The sequence below is a fragment of the Hyla sarda genome, chromosome 1 (genome assembly GCF_029499605.1).
Source record: "Hyla sarda isolate aHylSar1 chromosome 1, aHylSar1.hap1, whole genome shotgun sequence".
Lineage (NCBI taxonomy): Eukaryota > Metazoa > Chordata > Amphibia > Anura > Hylidae > Hyla > Hyla sarda.
This window is the reverse complement of record NC_079189.1, coordinates 288,302,968-288,330,833: the sequence shown is the minus strand read 5'-3', so window position 1 is coordinate 288,330,833 and position 27,866 is coordinate 288,302,968. Positions and strand designations below refer to the sequence as shown.

Sequence of the window (27,866 nt, the reverse complement as noted above, 5' to 3'; positions counted from 1 at the left end):
GATAACATACTTTTCTATTACTGTTGCACTTAAAAAAAATCGCAAACTTTTTAACCATATTAGTACGTTTAAAATCCCCTATTTTGAAGACCAATAACTTTTTCATTTTTCCGTATAAGCGGCAGAATGAGGGCTCATTTTTTTGCACCGTGATCTTTACTTTTTATTTATACCATATTTGCTTATATAAAACTAAACTTTGGCTCAAAAACTGCAGTTTCCAAAAAAACACCAGAAAAAAAACCTGTGTGGAAACCTAGTCTTAGAGTTACTTTGGACAAGAAAAACGTAGCCTACCTCTGCTATGTATGTACTATAATTCCAAAGCAGCCGGTCACCTTGGAAGAAATCCGTTATTACAGGCCTTGTGGCCCATGCCCCTCACATATAATGCCCCCCTGTCATGTGCCCCTCATATATATAATGCCCCATGTCCTGTGCCCCTCACATATAATGCTCCCTGAGGGGGCAGGACAGGGGGCATTATATGTGAGGGGAACATGACAGGGGCATTATATGTGCGGGGCACAGGACTGGGTGCATTATATGTGAGGGGCACAGGACAGAGGGCATTATTATTATGTGGGGGGAACAGGACGGGTAATAATTATTATATGTGGGAGTACAGGATGGGGCATTATGGGGGAGATTTATCAAAACCTGTGCAAAGGAAAAGTTGCCCAGTTGCCCATAGCAACCAATCAGATCGCCTCTTTCACTTTGCAGAGGCCTTGTTGAAAATGAAAGAGGCGATCTGATTGGTTGCTATGGGCAACTGGGCAACTTTCCCTCTGGACAGATTTTGATAAATCTCCCTCTATAACTATATATGAGGGGCACAGAGTGTTTTGTATTTGAGAGGTACAGGCCGGCATAAGTGAAGCATGTTTCTACACCTTTTTTGTGTGCTGGTGATGTGTAGGAGCACCAAATTTATTAAAAGGTAGCAGAATATTTGATAAATTTGGTGCAGGTCACATTTTCTAAAAATTCACTCTTCACATACACCAAAAATCTAAGTTTGGGCTGGTGTAGTTTTAGAGACTTTTCAGTGGCTTTGCGTCTTTTTTGCGCCTTTTCACAAAAAGGTGCAGTTCATAAAACCCGTCCATATCGTGTATTGCCAAAATCAGTGGATTGCAACTCAAGCGCAAAAAAGGCACAAATAAACCCTGCTTGCGCCTTTTTTGCACCATTTGCATTTGCGTTTTCATTTTATATATTATGTAAATATTTTCATAAATAGGCCCAGAAAAATTCTCAGCACCAGGTCCATGATGCTCTTAATTCGGCCCTGGACATAGCACTGATCAGTATTATCGGCGATCTTCTGCTGGAAGGCAGATCAGAGCAGAAGACCCTGGGTGAGTGGCGGCGGCAGGTAAGGTTATCTCTGGCTGCCATCTTTGCTGATCTGATCCCCATGGCAATGCCAGCCATTACAATTGCCGAAGCCATTACAATTGATCACAGCCAACCATTACAATTACAATGCCAGCCATTACAATTGATCACAGCATTTGACGGGTTAATGGCAGACATCTGCACAATCGCTGATGTCCGCCATTACCGGTGGGTCCCTGGATGCTGATAGCATCCGTGACCTGCCGTGCATGACTTGGGTACGTCCTGGTGGACGAAGTACCAGCGCATCAGGACGTACATTTACGTCCATTGGCCCACATTTATCATTGCAGTGCAAGTGAAGTATTTTTTAACACCTTTTTTTTTGTGTGCTGATAATGTGTAGGAGCACCAAATATATTAAAAGGTAAAAGAGCTTTGATAAATTTTGTGCAGGTCCACATTTTCTGAAATTTCTGTCTACACATACACCAAAAAGCTACACCATGTCTGGGCTGGTGAAGTTTTAGAGACTTTTCAGTGGCTTTGCGCCTTTTTTTGCTCCTTTTTACAAGAAGGCGCAATGATAAATCCCTTCCATATCATGTCTATTGCCAAAATCTGTGGATTGCAACTTAAAATCTGCAGAAGTGTGTAAACATAAAGGGGCAAAAGAAAGGCACAAAAAACCCTGCTTGCGCCTTTTTTGCCCCTTTTTTAGACACAAAAAACAGTCTAAAGACAAAAAACAGTCTTTCACTGCCTGCCAATGAAACTGGAACAGGAATTAAAAGTACAAATAATACAAAAATACATTTCTATGCATAAGGTGACAGAACATATCACACTCCCAACCCCATACTTTGTTCTTCAACAATTTCATATATGACCCTGGCCTGGCGGACATCCGCTCTGGTACCTGATCATAGCTTCTGACTATGCTGCTTCTAGTAACCTGACTTCCTCAGTTCCCACTTTGGCACCTGACCCAGGCTGTGATTCACCTTGGATTTCCCCGTTGCTTGTTATTTAGCATTTTTTTTATGTGTTATTTGAATTATCTCCATTTGGTTTTGTGGTTCCTGACAGTATCTAATAATCAGGTGTGAAAAATATGCTGCTTTCATTTGGTGGAGGTATACCGTATATACTCGAGTATATACCGTATTTCAAAGAGCCAGAGTGTTCTGCTTCTAGGAAAAGAAACAAAAGGACAACAGGTTTTATGTGTTATACTGGTGATTTCTGTATTTACTATTAAGTAAATATCCTGGGTGAATATCCTCTAAGTTTACTGATTTTATGATTTTTTTGCCAGGTTTGGTAGGTTAGCTTTCAAGAGTGGTGGCTACTCTCTCTCTCTCTCTCTCAAGAAGCCCTTTTCTATCTTTTCTCTCCCTCTCTCTATTTTGTATTAGATTGTGGGGGTCCAACAGCTGGGGACCTCCTCAATCTCCGGGCTGGCAGCGGCGGTTTCTGGAACACTGTAGCTCGTCACGCCATGCCCCCCTCATTCATGTCTATGGGAGGGGGCATGATGGCTAGTACATAGCTGTCACTCCTCTTCCCATAGACGTGAATGGAGGGGGTGTGATTGCTGGCAACACCAATCATCAAGCATGGAGCGGAATTTGCTCCGTGCACCAAATGACAGGGGAAATCGTGGGAGTCCCCAGTGGTGGGACCCCCGTGATCTAACATCTTATCCCCTATCCTTTGGATAGGGGATAAGATGTTTTCAGCAGAGTACCCTTTTAAGCTTTCAATAGCACCATTACCAGTATGTGTAAATGTATGTGAATTGGATGCTGGCTAAATCGTACAGTATTATGTAATATTTTATCTAAAGGTTTATGTAAAGGTGTTCTGCCAAATTGTCAACCCTCTATAGTGAATACCTACCATACACAAGGCAGAAAAATTGTATGTTTTTTAAATACTTTACTATTTTTATGAAATTAAAGAAATCCTATCATAAGCAATACTCAGAAGACATGTTCCAGATTTGTTCTAACATTAAATACTTAAACATTGGTAGAGGAAGGTACCTGGACCAGCCAAGAAAAATAAGTGGATGGAATGATCTCATCGTCTCTGAACAAGCTGTGCTCTGTGACCTAGCGAAAAGTTATTTTTCCCATTCAATTCATAGAAGTGTGATATTAAAAGAAACATTTTGAAGAATTTTTGAATGCTGGCATGAAAAAACTTGTCACACATTGGAAAAGGATTGCCATGTTATGCTGATGTGTGATGATATGCATAGCAACAAAAGTGCGCTGTAAATGTATTTCTGAAAATAATGTGTTCTACTTGAATTTCATTATTTTTCTCCGTACGGGGCATTATGAGGGCTAATTTTTTGCACTGTGATCTGAAGTTTTTATCGGTACCAATTTGGTTTGATCAGATTTTTTGATTGCTTTTTATAAAGTTTTTTATGGTATAAATGGCGTACGCCATTGACCATGCGGTTTAATTAATTACATATTTTTATAGTTCGGACATTTACGCACACGGCAATACCACATATGTTTATATTTATTTTTATTTACATGTTTTTAAATGGGAAAAGGGGAGTTATTTGAACTTTTCTTAGGGAAGGGGTTAAATCACATTTATTAACTCTTTTTTTTCAACTTTTTTTTGCAATCTTATAGCCCCCCTATAGTGCAGTACACTGATTGCCAGCACTGTTCAATGCAAAGCCATAGCATTGCATTGATCAGTGTTATCGGTGGTCGATTGCTCAAGCCTGGATCTCAGGCAGGTAGCGGACCCTTCGCCCGCGTCCTAGCTGATCGGGAAATCGCGATTTTACTGCGGTGGTCCAGATCAGCCCGACTGAGCTGCCGGGAAAGCTTTTTTTTTGACAGTTTCGATGCGATGATCAACTTTGAACACCGCGTCTGAAGGGTTAATAGCGTGTCACTGCGATCAGTGACATGCGCTATTAGCCCCGGGTCTTGGCTACTGTTAGACGCCGGGACCGACCTGTTATATTGCGGGAGCGGGACTCAGGATGTACAGGTACACCCTGAGTCCCCAAGAGATAAAAAATCTTAATCCGTCCAGTACATATCAGCTGCTGTATGCTTCTGAGGAATCATTGTCTTCCCCTAATGGACTGTTGTCCAATGTATTCAAAAAGACCGTTTGACTTTTTTCACATTTTGTTGTGCTTAATAAAAAAAATTCAAGATTTCCCCAACATTCTGCACTCAATACCCCAAAATGGCAAAGTAAAAACAGAATGTTAGAAATCTTTGCTAATTTAGTGAAAAGGAAAAAATTAAATATTGCATTGACATAAGTATTCAGATTTCTAAGTTTAAAATATCACAGCAAAGGGTCTGGATACTTATGACCATGCAAAAAAAAATTGTTTTGCCTTTTTAAAAAATATGGAAAAGAATTCTAAAATCCTGTTTTCACATTCTCATTATGCTGGAAAACTTGATTAGCTTTTTCTTTTAATACAAGACTGAAACAAGTAAAAAAGTGAAAGGGTCTTCAGACTTTATAAGGCATTGTAACAATACATTGCTTGGAATGCATGCAAAAAATGATTTGTATGGATAACATCCAGTGAGGGATATGAGTACAATGTATACAATGTATATTCTATTGCTGAAAAAAATAATATTTGTTCGATTTTGCCATTACAGAGCATTCTGTTATCATTTTTGAAGGCCTGTCAAAAGAAGTATACAGATCTAAGTATACAGACCATCTCTAATGGACTATAAATCAAAATGTTAAAATAGCAAGCAAATAATTTATTAAATGTAGACTTAAATGTCAATATGATCATGACCATTTTTATTAGAAAACAATGTAAAATTACAAACTTCATTAAAGCCAACTTTAAGTTCAATGTTTGACTTAAATATTCCAGATATAAGCTCTGTCTTTACCACCAGATAATAATTTTAAGCAATCAGTTTTTTTTCCCATAGCATGCACAATCCCCATCATAGTCCTATAGGGCCATTTGTTTTATTCCAGCACAACTTTATCCATACATTTCATTACAGTAACTTGGTCATGTAATCAAAAGTTTGACTTTTAGCGCTTAATGTGTCAGAGTAGGATGTCAGTCCTGGGTCAGCTGATTTCCTGTGGACAACAAGATGACATCACCTACCATCTTAAGAATCCAATAGATGGGAAAGAGTTTACCCTAGGGTACCACATTAACTGTAAAAAACAAAAACTAATGTATGCTGTTTCCTTTTTTTAGAATTGTTAACTCTGGATGGAAGAAGGGTTTTAGGGTCCTTGGGGGAGATTTATCATTGAGTTTACCCCTTCTTCTTGTGTATTTTTTTGCGCAAAAATTTGCACAGTGACTTTTATTGCGTCTTTTTTGTGCATCTTTTTTGATAGAATATTTTCTGATGTTCTCTACGTGCTTGTGTACCGTAGAAAGAAAAATGCTATACACAGTAATTTACTATTGTGCATTTTTTGTTTAGATATTAACCCCTTAACCCCTTAAGGACTCAGGGTTTTTCCGTTTTTGCACTTTCGTTTTTTCCTCCTTACCTTTTAAAAATCATAACCCTTTCAATTTTCCACCTAAAAATCCATATTATGGCTTATTTTTTGCGTCGCCAATTCTACTTTGCAGTGACATTAGTCATTTTACCCAAAAATGCACGGCGAAACGGAAAAAAAAATCATTGTGCGACAAAATCGAAAAAAAAACGCCATTTTGTAACTTTTGGGGGCTTTCGTTTCTACGCAGTGCATATTTCGGTAAAAATTACACCTTATCATTATTCTGTAGGTCCATACGGTTAAAATGATACCCTACTTATATAGGTTTGATTTTGTCGCACTTCTGGAAAAAATCATAACTACATGCAGGAAAATTTATACGTTTAAAAATGTCATCTTCTGACCCCTATAACTTTTTTATTTTTCCACGTATGGGGTGGTATGAGGACTCATTTTTTGCGCCGTGATCTGAAGTTTTTATCGGTATGATTTTTGTTTTGATCGGACTTTTTGATCACTTTTTATTCATTTTTTAATGATATAAAAAGTGACCAAAATACGCTTTTTTGGACTTTGGAATTTTTTTGCGCGTACGCCATTGACCGTACGGCTTAATTAATGATATATTTTTATAGTTCGGACATTTACGCACGCGGCGATACCACATATGTTTATTTTTTATTTTTTTTACACTGTTTTATTTTTTTTATGGGAAAAGGGGGGTGATTCAAACTTTTATTAGGGAAGGGGTTAAATGACCTTTATTAACACTTTTTTTTTACATTTTTTTTGCAGTGTTATAGGTCCCATAGGGACCTATAACACTGCACACACTGATCTCTAATGCTGATCACTGGCGTGCATTAACACGCCTGTGATCAGCATTATCGGCGCTTGACTGCTCCTGCCTGGATCTCAGGCACGGAGCAGTCATTCGTCGATCGGACACCGGGGAGGCAGGTAAGAGCCCTCCCGGTGTCCGATCAGCTGTTCGGGACGCCGCGATTTCACCGCGGCGGTCCCGAACAGCCCGACTGAGCAGCCGGATCACTTTCACTTTCACTTTAGAAGCGGCGGTCAGCTTTGACCGCCGCTTCTAAAGGGTTAATACCGCACATCGCTGCGATCGGCGATGTGTGGTATTAGCCGCGGGTCCCGGCCGTTGATTACCGCCGGGACCGACGCGATATGATGCGGGATCGCGGCGCGATCCCGCTTCATATCGCGGGAGCCGGCGCAGGACGTAAATATACGTCCTGCGTCGTTAAGGGGTTAAGGACTGAGCCCTTTTTCACCTTAAAGGGGTACTCCAGTGAAAACCTTTTTTCTTTTAAATCAACTGGTGGCAGAAAGTTAAACATATTTGTAAATTACTTCTATTAAAAAATCTTAATCCTTCCAGTACTTATTAGCTGCTGAATGCTACAGAGGAAATTCCTTTCTTTTTGGAACACTGATGACATCACGAACGCAGTGCTCTCTGCTGACATCTCTGTCCATTTGAGCAACCATGCATAGCAGATGCATAGCAGATGTATGCTAAGGGCAGCATGGTGGCTCAGTGGTTAGCACTGCTGCCTTGTAGCGCTTGGGTTCAAATCCCACTAAGGACAACAATAAATAAAGCATTATTATTATTATAATAACGTTAGCAGAGAGAACTGTGCTCGTGATGTCATCAGAGAGCATTCCAAAAAGAAAAGAAATTCATCTGTAGTATTCAGCAGCTAATAAGTACAGGAAGGATTAAGATTTTTTAATAGAAGTAATTTACAAATATGTTTAACTTTCTGCCACCAGTTGATTTAAAAGAAAAAAGGTTTTCACCGGAGTACCCCTTTAAGGACTGAGCCCTTTTTTGCAATCTGACCACTGTCACTTTATGCATTAATAACTCTGGGATGCTTTTACCATTTATTCTGATTCTGAGACTGTTTTTTCGTGACATATTTTTCATGAAAGTTTTGAAAATTTAGCATTTTTCTAACTTTGAAACTCTCTGCCTGTAAGGAAAATGAATATTCCAAATAAATTATATATTGATTTACATGTACAATATGTCTACTTTATGTTGGCATCATAAAGTTCACTTGTTTTTCCTTTTGGAAGACATCAGAGGGCTTCAAAGTTCAGCAGCAATTTTCCAATTTGTCATGAAAATTTCAAAATCGGAATTTTTCAGGAACCGTTCAGTTTTGAAGTGGACTTGAAGGGCCTTCATATTAGAAATACCCCATAATTTACCCCATTATAAAAACTGCACCCTCAAAGTATTAAAAATGACATTGAGAAAGTTTGTTAACCCTTTATGTGTTTTACAGGAATAGCAGCAAAGTGAAGGAGAAAATTCAAAATCTTCATTTTTTACATTCACATGTTCTTGTAGAGCCTTTTTTTTTATTTTTACAAAGGGTAAAAGGAGAGAAATCCCCCCAAAATTTGTAACCCCATTTCTCTCAAGTATGGAAATACCCCATGTAAGGACATCAAAGGCACTGTGGGCACACTACAATGCTCAGAAGAGAAGGTGCCACATTTTGCTTTTGGAAAGCAAACTTTGCTGAAATGGCTTTTGGGGGGGCATGTCACATTTAGGAAGCCCCTATGGTGCCAGAACAGAAAAAAAACAACACATGGCATACTATTTTGGAAACTACACCCCTCGAGGAACGTAACAAGGGGTACAGTGAGCCTTAACACCCCACAGATGTTTGATGACTTTTTGTTAAAGTCGGATGTGTAAATGAAATTTAAAAAAAGTTTCACTAAAATGCTGTATTTTCCCCAAATTTTACAAGCGGTAATAGGAGAAAATGCCCCCCAAAATTTGTAACCCCATTTCTTCTGAGTATGGAAATACCCCATGTGTGGACATCAAGTGGTCTGCTACTGCACTACAATGCTCAAAAGAGAAGGTGCATTGTTGGGCTTTTTGAGAGAGAATTTGTTTGGAATGGAAGTTGGGGGCCATGAGCAATTACAAAGCCCCCCGTGGTACCAGAACAGTGGACCCCCCCCCCCACATGTGACACCATTTTTGGAATTACACCCCTCATAGAATTTAGGGGGTGCAGTGAGCATTTACACCCCAACTTTTCCTTTTCATAAGGGAGAAAGGAGAAAAAGCCCCCCAAAATTTGTAGTGCAATTGCTACCGAGTACGGAGATACCCCATATGTGGCCCTAAACTGTTTCCTTGAAATACGACAGGGCTCCAAAGTGAGAGAGCACCATGCACATTTGAGGACTAAATTAGAGATTGCATAGGGGTGGACATAGGGGTATTCTATGCCAGTGATTCCCAAACAGGGTGCCTCCAGCTGTTGCTAAATTCCCAGCATGCCTGGACAGTCAGTGGCTGTACGGAAATGCTGGTAGTTGTTGTTTTGCAACAGCTGGATGCTCCATTTTGGAAACACTGCCGTACGATACGTTTTTCATTTTTATTGGGGGAGGAGGGGTTGTGTAAGGGGGTGTATATGTAGTGTTTTACCCTTTATTATGTGTTATTATAGTGTAGTGTTTTTAGGGTACAATCCCACTGGCTTTATGGTGAGTTTCCAGCTAGGAGTTTGACCTGTGTCGGAAAATTTGCCGCTAAAACTTGAAGCAGGAAACTCACTGTAAACATGCCCGTGAATGTACATTCACATGGGGGGGGGGGGGGGGGGGGGGGAGGCAAACCTCCAGCTGTTGAAAAACTACAAATCCCAGCATGTAATGATCGCCGGAAGAGATGTAGTTAAACAACAGCTTGAGGTACGCAACTACAACTCCAAGCATGGAGAGACAGCCGTTTGCTGTTCGTGCATGCTGGGAGTTGTAGTTTTGCAAGATTTAGAGGGCCACGGTTTAGAAACCACCGCACAGTGATCTCCAAACTGGACCCCTCTAAATCTTGCAAAACTACAAATCCCAGCATGCCCAAACAGCAAACAGCTGTCTGGGCATGCTGAGAGTTGTAGTTTTGCAACATCTGGAGGCCTACAGTTAAGAGACCACTGTATAGTGGTCTCTCAACTGTAGCCCTCCAGATGTTAGTAGGCAACTCCCCGGCTTTAAGGACCCGAGCATTTTTTTGCACATCTGACCACTGTCACTTTAAGCATTAATAACTCTGGGATGTTTTTATGTATGAATTTGATTCCAAGTTTTTTTGTGACATATTCTACTTTATGTTAGTGGTAAATTTTCGTAGATACTTGCATCATTTCTTGGTGAAGAATTCCAAAATGTCATTAAAAAATTTGAAGTCAGGGACCATGTGCGTTTACAAAGCCCACGTGGGGCCAGAACAGTGGACCCCCCCACATGTGACCCCGTTTCGGAAACCACACCCCTCACAGACTGTAATAAGGGGTGCAGTGAGTATTTAGACCCCACTGGCATTTGACAGATCTTTGGAACAGTGGACTGTGCAAATGAAAAATTAAATTTTTCTTTTTCACAGACGACTGGTCAAAAAATCTGTCAGACACCTGTGGGGCATAAATGCTCACTGCACCCCTTTTTTCATTACATGAGGGGTGTAGTTTCTGAAATGGGGTCACATGTGGGGGGGGGTCCACTGTTCTAGCCTCATGGGGGCTTTGTAAACGTACATGGCCTTCAATTCCAGCCAACTTCTCTCTCCCAAAAAAAAATTTGCTCTTTCTCTACTGAGCACTTTAGTGCGCTCGCAGAGCACTTAACATCCACATATGGGGTATTTTTGGGGGGCTTTTTAATCTATGACCCCTTTTGAAAATGAAAAATTTGGGGTAACACCAGCATTTTAGAGAAAAAAAATACATTTTTTATTTTCACATCCAAATTTAAAGAAAATTTGTCAAACACCAGTGGGGGTTAAGGCTCACTCTACCCCTTTTTACGTTCCTTAAAGGGTGTAGTTTCCGAAATGGGGTCACATGTTTGTTTTTTTTTGCGTTTGTCAGAACCGCTGCCACCCCTGTGCAAATCACCAATTTAGTATGTACATACTCCTGCGCTCTCACTCCTGAGTCCTGTTGTGCACCCGCAGAGTACCTCTACATATGGGGTATATTGGTACTTAGGAGAAATTGGGTTACACCTTTTGGGGGTCTTTTTCTCCTTTTACCTCTTTTGAAAATTAAAAGTATGGGGCCAGGGGCGGACACAGACAGCATAGGGCCCCTGTGCAAAGAACGTGCCTGCCCCCCCATACATCAATTGTTCAGGTAGGAGATAAATATGAGATATGAGATAGATAGATAGATATGAGATAGATAGATAGATAGATAGATATGAGATAGATAGATAGATAGATATAGATAGATATATATATATGAGATAGATGGATATGAGATAGATATGAGATAGATAGATAGATATGAGATAGATAGATAGATAGATATGAGATAGATATGAGATAGATAGATATGAGATAGATATGAAATAGATAGATATGAGATAGATAGATAGATAGATGTGAGATAGATAGATATGAGATACATAGGAGATAGATAGATATGAGATAGATAGATGTGAGCTAGATAGATATGAGATAGATATATATGAGATAGATAGATATGAGATAGATAGATATGAGAGAGATATGAGATAGATAGATAGATAGATAGATGTGAGCTAGATAGATATGAGATAGATAGATATGAGATATATAGATATGAGATAGATATGAGATAGATAGATATATGTGAGCTAGATAGATAGGTGATAGATAGATATGAGATAGATAGATAGATAGATAGATAGATAGATGTGAGATAGATAGATATGAGATAGATAGACAGATAGATATGAGATGGATATGAGATAGATAGATAGATGTGAGATAGATAGATATGAGATAGATAGATAGAAAGATATTAGATGGATAGATAGATGATAGATAGATGGATATAGATAGATATAAGATAGATACAGAAGATAGATAGATAGATAGATAGATAGATTATAGATAGGACATGGATATCTTTTTACCAACCAGGGTGCCTCCAGATGTTGCAAAACTAAAAAACTACAACTCCTGGGCCTTTGGCTGTTGAGGTATGCTGGATGTTGTAGTTTTGCAACAGCTGGAGGAACCCTGTGGGATGGATAGATCGATAGGTAGATAGATAGTGTTTTCCAACCAGGGTGTCTCCAGCTGTTGCAAAACTACAACTCCCAGCATGCCTGGACTGTAGTTTTACAACAGCTGGAGGCCCCATGGTAGGAAAACACTGATCTATGCCCAATCAATCTATCTATCTCATTGTTTACCAACCAGTGTGCCTCCAGCTGTGGCAAAACTACAACTCCCAGCATGCCCGGACAGTCTTCAGCTGTCCGGAAGTTGTAGTTTTGCAACAGCTGGAGGCTCCCTGGTTGGGAAACACTGCCTTAATGGATTAATGATAAATAAACAAGCAGTGTGTCCACATGTTGTGGCCCCAGTGGGGTCACGTTCCCTCCTCCGGGGTCCACAGGTCACCTACAGGTCACATAACAAGAATTTTTTTTTTCTAAATCGCGGCAAAAAAGGCGCAGTTTTACCGCGATTTTTCGAAATCACAGTAAAAACCGTGCCATTTTTGCAGCAATTTTTCCCAAAATTTTTTCTTGTAATGTGACCTGTAGGTGACCTGTGGACACGGGAGCAGGGAAAGTGACCCCACTGGGCTGCTACCCCCCAGCCCCAGGTCATACTGCTAGTGAGAAGAGAGGCAGGACAGGGGACATAACTTCCCCTCACAGCCGCTGTGCTCCTGGGAGGCCGGTCAGCTCTCGGCCTCCGTCCTCTTCCTGGCTGGGGGAGGAGCCATGAATCAGATACCTTCATCCCTGCGCTACTGCCTGTCTCCCTAATGATACCGGAGCAGGAGCAGCGCAGGCATTGTAAAAAATATATAGCGCTTGTCTGAGTGGGGATCGGGACAACTGTCCTGGATCCTCACCAGCTGCACCTCTCTCTCAAGGGGGCCCTTGGCCAGTGCCTGAGGGCCCATGTGTAGTGGCGGGCCCCTGTGCAGCTGAACATGCTGCACATGTGATTTGTCCGCCCCTGTATGGGGCAACACCAGCATGTTAGTGTAAATGTTTTTTTTTTTTTACACTAACAAGCTGGTGTAGCCCCCAACTTCTCCTTTTCTTAAGGGGTAAAAGGAGAAAAAGCCCCCCAAAGTTGTAACACAAAGTTGTAACACAAAAGTACGGAAATACCCCACATGTGGCCCTTAACTGTTGCCTTGAAATACGACAGTGCTCCAAAGTGATAGAGCGCCATTCCCATTTGAGGCCTAAATTAGGGATTTGCATAGGGACGGACCCTGATGCAAGCATGGCGTTTGCCTCCTCCACCAAAATACCCTACTGCAGTGTTCCCAAAACAGGGTGCCTCCAGCTGTTGCAAAACTCCCAGCATGCCTGGACAGTCAATGGCTGCTGGGAGTTGTGGATTTACAACAGCTGGAGGCTCTATTTTGGAAACAGTGCTGTACATTTTTTATTTTTATGGGGGGGGGGGGTAATTGTGTATGGGTGTGTGTATATATGTAGTGTGTATATACGTATTTGTGCTAGGGGCAGGAGTATTCCTCCGCCCCCTCGCACTTCTAGGCGGGTTTTGGGAGTTGTGTGTAGGGGGCGGGGGTATATAACGCCCCTGCACCTACTGGCCGGGCGGCATGGCTGCGGCTGGAGTTTGAATCTCCCACCACATTTGTACTTCGCACGGCCGGTCCCTTTCTCGTGGCCTCGCTGTTCCTTAGGGCTGTGCCGGGCGGCATGGTCTCGGTATGTCCCGCAGCCCGCTGGCTGTCTCATGACGGGATGCCTGGCCACCCGCCTCCCTTGTGGTAGAACCGTGGCTTGCCTCCAGTGTGGAGGCTGCCGCTTATGTACTGTTTCTTAAAGGGGCACCCTGGTGAAAAACTTTTTTTTTTTTTATAAATCAACTAGTGCCAGAAAGTTAAACAGATTTATAAATTACTTCTTAATCCTTCCTGTACTTATTAACTGCTGATTTACAAATCTGTTTAACTTTCTGGCACCAGTTGATTTAAAAAAAAAGTTTTTCACTGGAGTACCACTTTAAATACGCATTGTGGTTCAAGAAGCGCCTGCTCAGCACCTGCCAGCCGCATCTCGGTGTCCGGAGCAGTGTGCAGGGAAAGGTAGTGCCTCTTAGCAGATCGTTTCTGCGATCTGCTTGCAGCCCTTCTCCTGCTGGGGGCTGCTGAGAGCCACCTGCGGTTTGATTTCCGCTGGGGGGGGGGGGGGGGGTTGATTTGGGATCAGGTAGCCGTGCTCCATGCTCCAGTGCTGTCCGTAATCTGCATTGGTGTGTCGGGTGGAGCACTGTTCAATGAAGGGTTTTGTTAATCTGTAGGTACTGTCTTTATTTCTTCCATAGATTACTGGCTCCATAGGGGACGCTCATTACCAGCGTGCAGGATGTGGGCACAGTCATTTCACTCAGTATTTACGTGTTTTCGGCCTGTGGGGTCACCATAGGGCACTACATAGTAACATTTTACACACTTTACTTTACTTGCACTTCACTATGATATATTTGATTCAATTGTGCTTCCAGGCTGCGGGCATGCCAAAGGACATTTTTATGTCAACAGTACTTCCCCATCACTCCACCCATAAAATAGTCACATTGCTGCGATATGTTGCCATACCTTGGGTATGTTAAATATTTTGTACTTTGCGTAGCATGTCATGCATACATATACCAGGCAAATTCACTAGTACACATACATTAGACACACTACCCTACCACATACATCACTATTCCATGCATATATCTACATTATTCGGACATTACAACACATACCCTGCATATATTTCTATACTGGGTATACAGACTTCATAACACATGTATCAGGCGTTCGGTCACAGCAAGTCTTATACCATGCACACGGTCGATATGATTCTGATATATATTTGACTATAGTATGCTTATGGTCACTATAGCATTTATTCTGTTATGTTCATGGCAGTTGTCCTGTGCACAGTTTTCCTGTGCATAGGGGTAACTTTTATTCTGTGTATATGGTATAGCATTTGGCAGTTATTCTGCTCTGGTTTTCTAGTATTTGGTTCTATGCAAGTGTTATGCCAATTAGTCTATGCAAGTTTATGGCATTTCTTTATTTGCAAAGTGTCATAGCAGGAATATGGTCGTAGTGTTATCACACATTCATAGCATGTATTCTTGTGCACGTTAATAGTTTTTATATTGTGCATGTTTGCAGCGTTGCATCATGATTATTTTAGATTGTCCTCTACTTAACGTTTACAGCTTTTATTCTGTACCTACGTTATTCTGTGAATAGGTGATATCTTGTATTCTGTGTGTATGTTCAGCATTTACAGCTATTCGGCCTAGATTGTTGTGCTGTGCAGACATTATAGCTGTTAGTCTGTGCATATGTTCATAGCATTTATTTCTCACATAGTATTTTTACCTTGAATACATTCATAGCATGTATTCTGGGCATTCATTCACAAGTTTGTACGTTATAGTATTTATAGCTTATGTTTGAGCAGTCATCCCGGGGTATACGTCCATAACTTTTGTCAGTACAGTTATCACACATTGTAGCATTTTGTCTGTACATAGTTATAGCATTATTTTGTGCTTACATACATAGTATTATAAATATAGAGCATGATGGCATGTGTTCTGTGTATACGTGTAGCCATTTGTTCTGTGCATTCAGTTGTATTTATTCAAATCATACGCTATAGCCTCCATTGTGCTTCCTGCGCTCATGGCATTTATACTATTCATAAGTTTCATGGCATTTATACTGTTCACACGCTCATAGTACAGTGGTCCCTCAACATACGATGGTAATTAGTTCCAAACGAGCCATCGTTTGTCGAATTCATCGTATGTTGAGGGATTCGTGCAATGTAAAGTATAAGCAGCTGTACTCACCTGTCCCCGCCGCTCGCGATGGTGTCCCCGCCCCTCCCGATGGTGACCCCGGGCCTCCACTGGGCTCTCCTAGTCTTCTCCGGTCGTCCGCTGTCTTCTCCGGTCCTCTGCTGTCTTCCACAAGGCCTTACTGGGCCTAGGTAGCGATGTCATTACGCCGCTGCGCACGCCATTCCTATTGGATGACGAGAGCAGCAGCGTATTGACGTCATCGGAGAGGGCCGAGAAGACACCGGAAGACCAGCGCTGGACCCGGAGGGCACCCCTGAGCATCGTGGAGGGGTAAGTAATACTAACCGCACCGCACGGGGAACATTAAGCTGCTATCCGGCAGCAGCTTAAGCATTTTGCGCTGCCGGATATCACTTAATGCGATGATCCCGACATAAAAAAGCATCGTATGTCGATGCTGACATCGACATACAATGGCCTCTGAGAGGCCATCGTATGTCGATTTGATCATATGTCGGGGCCATCGTAGGTCGGGGTGTCACTGTATTTATACTGTTCATACACTCATCATATTTATACTGTTCATATGCTCATAGTATTTATACTGTTCATACGCTCATAACATTTATACTATACATACGCTCGTGGCCTTTATACTGTTCACACGCTCGTGGCCTTTTATACTATTCATACTCTGGTGACTCTCATACGGTTCATACGCTCGTGGCCTTTTATACTTTTCATACACTCTTGGCATTTATACTATTCATACGCTCATGGCATTTATACTGTTCATACACTCGTGGTATTTAAAATGTTCATATGCTCATGGTATTTATAATGTTCATGCACTCATGGTATTTATACGGTTCTTACACTCATAGCATTCATACTGTTCATACGCTCATGGCATTTATACTGTGCATACGCTCATGCCATTTATACTGTTCTTATGCTCATGGCTTTAATACTGTTTATACGCTCATGGCTTTAATACTGTTTATATGCTCATGGCATTTATATTGTTCATGGATTATGGTATTTAAACTGTTCATACGCTCATGGCATCATGCAGTTTCATACGCTCATAGTATTCTTACTGTCCATACGTTTATGGCTTGTCACTGTCCATATGCTAGTGGCTCTTATACTTGCCTCATGCTTATGGCATTTAGACTAATCATACGCTCACGGCATTCATACTGTCATACGCTCTTGGCATTTATACTGTTCACACGCTCATCGCATTTTTACTGTCATATGCTCATGGCGTTTATACTGTTCATATGCTGATGGCATTCATATTGTCATACGCTCATGGCATTTATATGGTTCTTACACTCCTAGCATTCATACTGGTCATACGCTCATGGTAGTTATACTGTCGTACCCTCATGACATTTATACTGTTCTACACTTATAGCAGTCAGACTGTTCATACGATCATGGTATTTACACTGGTCATATGCTCTCTTTGTTCATACATTCACAGCATTTATGCTGCACATGCACTCTTGGCGTTTGTGCTGCGCATGCGCTAGTGCATTGTGTTAATGCGCTCATGGCATTTGTGCTGTGCAAAGGGCCACGCCATTTGTGTTCATGTGCTCGTGGCATTTGTGCTGCATGTTCGCTTGTGGAGCTTTTGTTTCATGCACCCACGGTGTTTGTGCTGCCACGGACACCCGAGACCTGTGTGCTGTACATGCACTTTTGGTGTGTGCTGTGTACATGCTCTTAGTATTTACAGTACACAGTGATTGGCATCTATGCTGTGTATACATCCATATCGTTTTTACTATACATATGCTCAAAGCAGTTATACGGCACATACGATTATAGTTCTATACTGTGCATGCTCTTACAGTATTTATTTTGTACATGTCCTTAGTTTCATACGGTACTTTTGCTCGTATCATTTATACGGTATATTCACTCATCATTTTACGGTATTTTCTCGCTTTTATCGGCACATATGCTTTTAGCTTCTGTGGCAAGGGAAGGATGTATTTCCCTAGTAACCCTGGAGAAACCTCCACCTGTGGCCTATTTAATGGGGTAGCAGAAAGGGGAAGTGTGTTTAAAAGTAAGTCAGACAGAATAGTTGGGGCTCTCCCCAGAAGACAGCAAGGTGGCTGTTGGGGAGGCAGGGGTCCTGGTGAGGAACACACAGCCTGAGCTGTGAGTGGCCCCAAGTGTGGACGAGACACACGGCAAGACGTTGCAAATGCTGTGTGTGAACAGTGTTTCTAAGTTTAACTGGCCCAGGAAAAGAACACCAGTTGATAGTCAGGGCATGCTGGATTGTTTAGTTAGTGACTAGACTGTCTAGGATTTTGTTTGTTTGGTCTTATGTTTTTATTTCTCCTGCAACCTGTCTAATAAAGCTGGCGAGGGGCCGGACTTGCATAAAGTTCTATTGTTTGCCTGCTGATTGAAGTGGAAACGTGTCCTGTGGCTGTGTCAAGGACGATCCCAGAGCTATCCCCAGGGAGACATCCTTACACTTCATACGGTACATATGCTCATAACATTCTTACTGTTTGTAAGGCTCATAGTATATTATACTGTACATAACTGCATAGAGTTTATTTCGGGCTCACTTTCATAATATTTATACTACATACTGTGAGTTTTGATAGCATTTCATATTCATTCACTCTGTGCAGTCATACACAGAACTTATACTGTACTTAGGTTCTTAGCTTTCGTATCAGTCATACGTCCATCACCATTCCCAGTGTATAGATTGGTTTACATACAGACATTGATGCCAGAATTATATGCATACTCTTCTTAGTTCCAAAACATCTTTATGTTAGATAGCACATTTACACTACTATAGCCCACACCCCACGCATGTGTTAGACATTTGAAATCAGGCATATGTTCCAGTCGTGTTAATATGTCTGTTAGTTTCAACAGAAGTTCCGTCTACTTATTACAGCTGATATGTGACACTTAGCAATAATAGCATGTGTAACACATACGTCACCAAGTCAGTCTTTTACTCATTTGTTACCGTTTGAATCAGCTTGACAAGTTACGCGCAACTTCTACCTTACAACCTTTCCAAGAGTATGCACTACCCTAATAGTTGTTGATGTCATGGTTTTCATCATGTTGCAGGACACGTTTTTACTACAATAACATCATCACACATAAGCAGTTGTGTACCCGTCATACCTGCCATGTCTGCAGGGGGATGCATTGCGTAGTTGTTGTTACTGACACGTCTTCAGAGCAACAACATCATGACACTTAGGTGGTTGTATACCCTTCTTGCCACGTCTGCAGGCACGATGGTTACAAAAAAAACTGTCACATCTACAGGCTCGATTGATTACACAAATATCTGTCACGTCTACAGGCACCATGGTTATGCAAAGACCTGTCACGTCTACAGGTACCATGGTTACGCAAAGACATATCACGTCTACAGGCATGATGATTACGCAAAGACCTGTCACGTCTACAGGCACAATGGCAATGAAGGTTTCTGTCACTCACAGTGGGACGTCACTCCGGGGACCAGTTTTAAAGTGGGAAACTTGGCAGTTTCAGGTATGGTTAGTCCTCAGGTAAGGTGCTTATTCGAGTGTAGTTTGGTTTACAGGCGATATGGCGCCATGGGGTTGTTGTCACCAAAGGTCTGTCATGTAGTTTCTTATTGTCTGTAATTTTGCTAACAGATTATTTTTGCCTCTTGGATATCAGGGACTTTGATATCTTCATGTTATCCCTGACAGGTATCTATCGATTTCACTCTTGCCATGATGTCATAAGTAAGTATGTTAAAGATGCATATTCGGATAGTATGTCAGCCTGGTCCTGTTCCAGTGCCGGCTCGTTTCTTTCATAGTAGGCGAGACATCATAGCTCCTCGGTACTAGGCATCGATTACTAAGACTAGTTTGCAAATTCTACTTTCTGTCTCTCAAGTTAAAGTCAAATATGGGTTTTGTGTTAGTTATTGTGGTATTGGTTTATGATTATGAATGCTGTTATTTATCCTACCAGGTTTTGCCCTCTAAAGGTGTGCCCTCTGTCGTGTTTATGGCCCAAATCTGACTGCTTTCTTAAGTTTATGTTTTTGCATACAGGTAGGTATGTATGCATCGTTGTAATCCCGAGCATGAGTGTGATGCCCCGAGCACACGTGTTAAGCCTATCAGGCTGTATTTGTGCGAGGAGCGGAAGTATCTTCTGCCCCCCACACTTCCACTTCTAGACGGGGTGTTGGGAGTTGTGTGTAGGGGGCAGGGGCATTTAATGACCCTGCAACTACTGGTCGGGCATACGTGACGGTTTGCAGACACCTCCAAACCCTCCCTCTAAAGGTGTGCCCTCTGTCGCGGTTATGGGCACAAATCTGACCACTTTTACAAGCACTAGTGTGAAGCCTTGAGCACAAACGCTTTTTTAGTGTAGTGTAGTGTTTTATCCTTTATTTTGTGGTAGTGTAGTGTAATGTTTTTAGGGTACATTCACACGGTTGGGTTTACAGCGAGTTTCCCGCTCGGAGTTTGAGCGGCGGCGGAAAAATTGCCACAGCTCAAACTTGAAGCTGTAAATTTGCTGTAAACCCAACCGCGTAAATGTACCCTGTACATTCACGTGGGGGAAGGGACGCAAACCTCCAGCTGTTGCAAAACTACAACTCCCATGCATTCTGGGAGATGTAGTTATGTAACAGCTGGAGGAGCACAGTTTGGAAAACACTATGTAGTGGTCTCCAAACTGTGGCCCTCCAGATGTTGCCAAACTACAACTTCAAGCATGCCCAGACTGTCCAGGCATGCTGGGAGTTGTAGTTCAGCAACATCTGAAGGGCCAGATGTCACAGAACTACAACTCCAAACATGCCTGACTGTCAAAGCATGCTGGGAATTGTAGTTTTGCAACATCTGGAGGGCAACAGTTTAGAGACCAATGCAGTTTAGAATCTATTCATGCTGAGAGTTGTAATTCTGCAACATCTGGAGGGTCAGATATTGCAGAACTACGACTCCCAGCATGCCTGGACTGTCTGGGCATGCTGAGAATGGTAGTTTTCAACATCTGAAAGGCCAAAGTTTAGAGACCACTATAGCACCACTATCTCAGGACCCCTCTAGTCGATGTCCTGGGATAGCTGCGGCTCGAGACGGCAGCTGGTATCAGGGGGCTTGGCTATTGCTTGTATTTCCTCAAAAGCCAGCCCCCTGATGACATTTGCGGTCCATCTCTACGTCCAGATGTGCCCTGCGTTCCCGTATTCTGCAGATTGCCAAGATCATGGGACACCCACACGTCAGGACGTATAGATGGACCGTAAACTTCATCAGGGGGCCGGCTTGTGAGGAAATACAAGAAATAGCCAAGCCCCTTTATACCAGCTGCAGCCTCAAGCCGCAAAGGAATGAACATCATCAGGACCTTAAAGGAAATGCTAGACCTGGGGGGACCATTTAATGATGAAAAAGAAGACTATCCACGGCAGAGCGGTATAGCATGTAATTTTGCCCCAAACCAAAATGGCCACTTGCTAACATCCTTATTTCCATCCACTTCCGGCTACCACAACTGTCCATTACAGCACCGCGATTTGGGCGCATTGAGTAGCGGAATCACTCCCCCTTCCTTGACGTCGGGAGGTGAGCGGTCCGGATGCAGCTTAAAAGCCAGAAGTGATGATGACTTGATCAGACGCCGGCTTCACCGAGCCACACATGGAGATCGGGACACCTTCCCGGTCCTCCTGCCATTGCAGGACTTATGCTAAATTTACACAGACGGCACTAACTGTAAGTAGACTATTAATGTGCTGTCTGACTTTGGCAGGGATTGAAATGAGCTTTTGCTTTGACCTAACTCTAGCAATCTCTGTATTACCATTATAGGGATCCCACATGTAGAACTGTGAGTACGATATATTGAGTACCCTTATCTTGGCATCTGGAAGGGGTAGGTCATTTATTGATTTTGGTTATGTATTTCCTTTACAGGGGCTGACTATTTGCCTGGATTACATCAAACTATATTGTGGGTAACCTAGACCCGTCTGTTGTGCATTCTTGAAAAATTATCACATGTTCTGTATTGGTTACATTATATGAATTGGTTCCCCTGAGGACGTCCTTGTGCCTTTGCATTGGCACATTGACAGAAACGCGTTGGGAACAGCTGATACACATTGACAGATCATCCCAATGGGCGTGCAGTAATTATTGTGACATGCATGTACTTTTATTAAAGTTTATAAGAGTACTATGGAGGAGCATGATATCCTCGTAATTTTGAAGGGTCCATTTTGATTATTACCGCATATCCATCAGGGATAGATCTGGACTCTATACATTTTTATTCCTATCTGTTTATCTTCTATTTTCCTGGGATTCACTTTTCTGACTGGTGATTTTTATAGGAAAACAATAAATGTTATGCTTTATACGACACCCCTATTATTATTTGGTTTTTGCAGTATTTAGTCTGGGGGGATACGATACCTGGTTAGTGTGGACCAACAATTAATTCTACACCTTATATATTCTAGTTCATGCTGGTATGGCAGGATTTGCTACTGGGGCTTTAAATGTGGAAAATTGGCTATCTGAGGCCAAGGAAATATTTTCCGAGAAACCTTATTGACAAGCTAAACCAGCACCCTCTTTGAGGGCTGCTTTCAGAGAGTTGACACTGTGCCATAAACAATTTGCACTTACCTTTTGGGAGGTACAGTGCTTTGAGAACTACATAAAGAACAAAATAGTTCCTAGGGGACTCCAAGTGCCAATTCTTCCGGCACAAAGACTTCGTACAGCAGGAGTTGTTAAGAAGTGGGAGGAGACCGCTACTACCTGCTCCTTGAGTTTCCTCAATATTCTGCTTGAGGAAGAGAAAAATAATCTAGAAATAGCAGAAAGGAAACTCAATGAGAAGAAGGAGGTTGGACAGAAATTTAAAGGGGACTCTGAATTTAATGCGAAAGAAGTTCAATTAAAAAATAATATAGATAGATTTCACATTTACTTAAAAGATCGCAAACACTCACAATTTGTGAGAGACCTACAGGATTTCCAGGAGAACAGAGTGTACTCTGTCCTGTCTAAACCCGGAACCCAGAGAGAATCAGAAACAGATTTAACAACGTCTGATACAGACCAATCTGATACGGACCGTTCAATAGGACGATCAGAAAGGGGTTGTGGGAATAGAGGACAGAGAGGCAGGGGTTCAAGAAATCCAAGAGGCTGAGGGCGCCGAGCGCCACAAATCCCCTCGAATACGTATTCATCATCTAATACTTATCCACCATGTGCACCTCCTACATCTTCATCCTCGGGTGCTGCCTCCTCTTCCCCTTTTTTAGGGGCAGTACCGAAGGACCAATACCAATTACGAGCTCGCCAGGATCAACCTCTGTATCGGTAAATAATGATAATCAAATTATAAATTTGTCATCTGTCTCTCTGACGAGAGAGGAGGAAAATGTCCTTAAGAAGGGTCTCTCATTTGTGCCTACTACCTCTTATAACAACTTTACGTGGGTTAAAGATTTGAATCTCTTCTTGCGGAAACTTAGGTGGCATAAATTCCACAAGATTAGAGATAGAAGAGAGGCCTACCAATTAGGTATACCATCAGGAGATTTACAGTCTGTGAGGGAACTGTCCTCCCTCTTGGACACAAATGAGAGACCAAGAGGGGAGGGACCTTTTACTGACTGTGGGATTAAGAATAAAACATTCCCACCTCTAAATGAGGTCTCCTGTATTGAAGTTTTTTCGGACATGGTAATAAGAGACTTGGGCATGATTGCACATGATCAGGTCTCCCTCCCACGGAACTGTAACAATAGGGAACGACAAGCTATGAGATCCCTATGTAATAATCAGGAATTGATTATAAAAAACTCTGATAAAGGAGGCAACCTCATACTACTAAATAGAACTGACTATGTACAGATGTGTTACAGACTTCTTAATGATACTGATACTTATGAAATTCTGGAAGCTGACCCGACAAAAAAATACACTGGTGAGCTGTTAAAAATTCTGGATCGTGGTAGGAACGATCGGGTTATTAGTGAGCGTGAATATCACTTTTTGACCCCTAGTAGCCCCATCGTTTCTACCTTTTATGCACTCCCTAAAATACATAAGGGGCTATCAGCCCTAAAGGGAAGACCCATTGTGGCGGGTATAGGCAGTATCTGCCAAAATGTGGGCATTTACATTGATAAGGTGTTACGAAGCTTCGTTCTGGCGATGCCTTCATACACCCGTGACACCATGGACCTTTTGAGTAAGTTGGAAGGGGCTGTAGTGGAGCCTGACATATTTTTGGCTAGTATTGATGTGGAGGCGCTCTACTCCTCCATACCACACAATGTGGGTGTGGAGGCAGTGGCGTACTTCCTTTCCACCAGGGGATCCTACATGCAAACTCACAATAGGTTTGTTCTTGATTTACTTTTCTTTACCCTCACACATAATTTCTTCTTGTTCAATAGGCGACATTACCATCAAGTATGGAGTACAGCAATGGGGAGCCAGTGTGCCCCTACGTATGCAAACCTAGTATTGGGGTGGTGGGAGGCCACCATTGTGTTCCGAGATGAACGAGAACATTTCTCTGATCTGGCATTAACTTGGTCCCGTTTCATAGACGATATTTTTGTACTATGGACGGGAACAGAGATGGAGTTCAATGACCTGATAACCTCTTTGAACTCTAATAATATCGGTCTTTTCTTCACTAGTGAAATTTCTAGTACAGGATTGGCCTTTCTGGACGCATACATTTCGAAAGGTAGAGATGGGGCTTTAAACACTACCATCTACCAAAAGGCCACCTCTACCAACAGTCTCCTAAGGTGGGAGAGCTGCCACCCGGGTCCCTTCAAAAGAGGGATACCCAGGGGGCAGTATCTCCGCCTTAGGAGGAATTGTTCAGACCTCATAGACTTCAAAAAGCAGGCATCTGACCTCAGATCCAGATTCAGAGAGCGGGGTTATCCCGATGGTGTGTTGAGGGTAGCGTATCAAAAAGCATTACATACCCCGAGGGAATCATTATTACTGCCAAAACCGAAGGAGAGGGAACAACAACCCATACGAATGATTGGGACTTATGACAGTAAGGCTCCTCAAGTGCGCCAAATTATGGAAAAAATATTGGCATATCCTAAGGCTTGATCCAGATCTCAAAGAGGCTATAACGGAAATACCGTCCATCACATATCGTAGAGGCAAAAACCTATCTGATATACTTACACATAGTCACTTGACATCTGTCTCTGGAGACAGAGGGACATGGCTTAATCGAACTCCGGTGACTGGCTGCTTTCCATGCGGCCATTGCCGTGCTTGTGGTAATTTAGAGAAAGCTAAGTCCCTCCTGGATCCTAGGACTAATAAGACATATAACATCAAGAGTTTTATTAATTGTACCACTAAGGGAGTAATATATGTGGCAACTTGCCCATGCATGAAGCGATATGTGGGCAAGACTTTCAGAGAACTTCGGAAGAGAATACTAGAACACTTAGGAGACATGAGAAACAACAGGGACACCCCGGTAGCTGTTCATATGAGGGAATACCACTCAGGAGATACCAGGGGACTTAGATTTGTGGGGGTTCAAAAGGTGGATCCGCCTCCACGGGGAGGTGATTTCAACAGAATATTATTACAACAGGAATGTAGATGGATCTTTAACCTTCAAACAGTAGCCCCCTATGGCATGAATGAACAAATTAATGTTTCCCCCTTTATTTAAATTATTGAGGTAATCTGTGGAGGTGGACAATAGGTAGTTAGGGAGGGTCCCAGTGGAACAATACTCTAGTCCCGCCTCTTAGAAACTAGGGGATAACAGGGCTAAATAGGAGGTATCCTGCATATTCGTTACCGTCCTTATAAGGACGTCACTGCCGCCTAGGGTTTAGGGTAAATTAATAGGTCTCTGAGAGGGCCTAATAGTTTCCCCAGGGCCATGACTAACACCCCATCCCGAACAAAATAGGAACCCCATTAATCACCCTTAGTGAATTAAAGAATTTTACACCTCTGTTAATATGCATAATTAAAAAGTTATTGTAAAATATATCAAACAATCTGAATTTAAGCTGGGTACCTGTTGTAAAACTATGTGACGAATGCTCAGTCTCCTTTTCTGTTATTCCATGTAATTTACGTATTATGAGTAATACAAATACTTTGAGATTCTACATCAGGCCTGTAAAAATACAACTTGCCAATTAATTACTAATTTTATATCTTGATGTTGTCTAAAGTGGAGCCTTGCTGCATGAATTACCTCTCATTTATTGTGAGCAACTAAATAGCTGAATAAGGTTCACTTCCACTATTTTGCCCTTAATTTTGCCCCAAACCGAAATGGCCACTTGCTAACATCCTTATTTTCATCCACTTCCGGCTACCGCAACTATCCATTACAGCGCCGCAATTTGGGCGCATTGAGTAGCGGAACCACTCCTCCTTCCTTGACGTCGGGAGGTGAGCGGTCTGGATGCGGTTTAAAAGCCGGAAGTGATGATGACTTGATCAGATGCCGGCTTCACCGAGCCACACGTGGAGATCGGGACACCTTCCCGGTCCTCCTGCCATTGCAGGACTTATGCTAAATTTACACAGACGGCACTAACTGTAAGTAGACTATTAATGTGCTGTCTGACTTTGGCAGGGATTGAAATGAGCTTTTGCTTTGACCTAACTCTAGCAATCTCTGTATTACCATTATAGGGATCCCACATGTAGAACTGTGAGTACGATATATTGAGTACCCTTATCTTGGCATCTGGAAGGGGTAGGTCATTTATTGATTTTGGTTATGTATTTCCTTTACAGGGGCTGACTATTTGCCTGGATTACATCAAACTATACTGTGGGTAACCTAGACCCGTCTGTTGTGCATTCTTGAAAAATTGTCACATGTTCTGTATTGGTTACATTATATGAATTGGTTCCCCTGAAGACCTCCTTGTGCGTTTGCATTGGCACATTGACAGAAATGCATTGGGAACAGCTGATACACATTGACAAATCATCCCAATGGGCGTGCAGTAATTATTGTGACATGCATGCACTTTTGTTAAAGTTTATAACAGTACTAAGGAGGAGCATGATATCCTCGTAATTTTGAAGGGTCCAGTTTGATTATTCCCGCATATCTACCAGGGATAGATCTGGACTCTATACATTTTTATTCCTATCTGTTTATCTTCTATTTTCCTGGGATTCACTTTTGTGACTGGTGATTTTTATAGGAAAACAATAAATGTTATGTTTTATACGACACCCCTATTATTATTTGGTTTTTGCAGTATTTAGTCTGGGGGGATACGATACCTGGTTAGTGTGGACCAACAATTAATTCTACACACCTTCTATACAGTATAGCAAGTAAATGTAAAACTAGCATAATTCTTCATAATGGGCAGGATAGTTAAAAGTTAGTTAAGCCCAGAATACCCCTTAGTTTTGTTTTGTTTGGTGACAGGTACTCTTTAATTATAACATTTATTCCTAGCTTGAAGGCTATGATCTTTAGTTACTTCCTTTATTTTATGTATTTAGGTTTTCTTTGATGAATAACAGAGACATTATTCTTTGTTTTTATCATTACATAGTAACAAACTGTTCCCTTGTTTGTTTGTATGTTGAGTGAAACGAAGAAGTCTATATTCTGGCTAATTTCATATCTTACCTGCTTTTATGTTGCATTGAAAAAAATTATTATAAACTACTTTGACATTAACATGTACGTCATGACCAGGAAGGTTTTCCAGACCTATGTAGTACATGTACGTCATGAAGATACTGGCCGCTGCTTGCGGCATCCCGCCACGCCCACTAAGATGGTGGCTGATAGCCAGCTATCTTGCCTCGGGACCTAGGGGGGTTTTGTCCCCTCCTCACAGTGATCACTCCAATCAGCTAGTCAAATCTGACTAGCTGATGGCAGCGTTTCACACAGAAAAATACTGAGCAGCACAATGTGTCTGTCCCGATAACGGGGAACGGGACACACACACTGCTCTGCTAGGAGACCCCAGTGTCCCTTACCTGCCCCCCTCCCCCCAGTGTCCCTTACCCATCCCGCGGTGCCGACACTGTGCCCGTCGGCATGCTTTAGTTTCACTTAA

General features: G+C 42.0%; 1 protein-coding gene across 2 annotated transcripts in view; it reads left to right on the top strand.

The window, feature by feature from the left end:
• Positions 1 to 772: 772 nt before the first annotated feature.
• The window catches only part of COMP (cartilage oligomeric matrix protein), a 231,355-nt gene continuing 204,261 nt past the window's right edge, over positions 773 to 27,866 (top strand). Inside the window, exon 1 of one of the 2 annotated variants that reach the window (XM_056574829.1) lies at positions 773 to 861. The gene's annotated coding sequence lies outside the window, so the exon portion shown is untranslated. Of the gene's footprint in view, positions 862 to 1,275; positions 1,382 to 27,866 lie in introns of those variants that run through there. The other variant, XM_056574830.1, reaches the window with a different exon arrangement.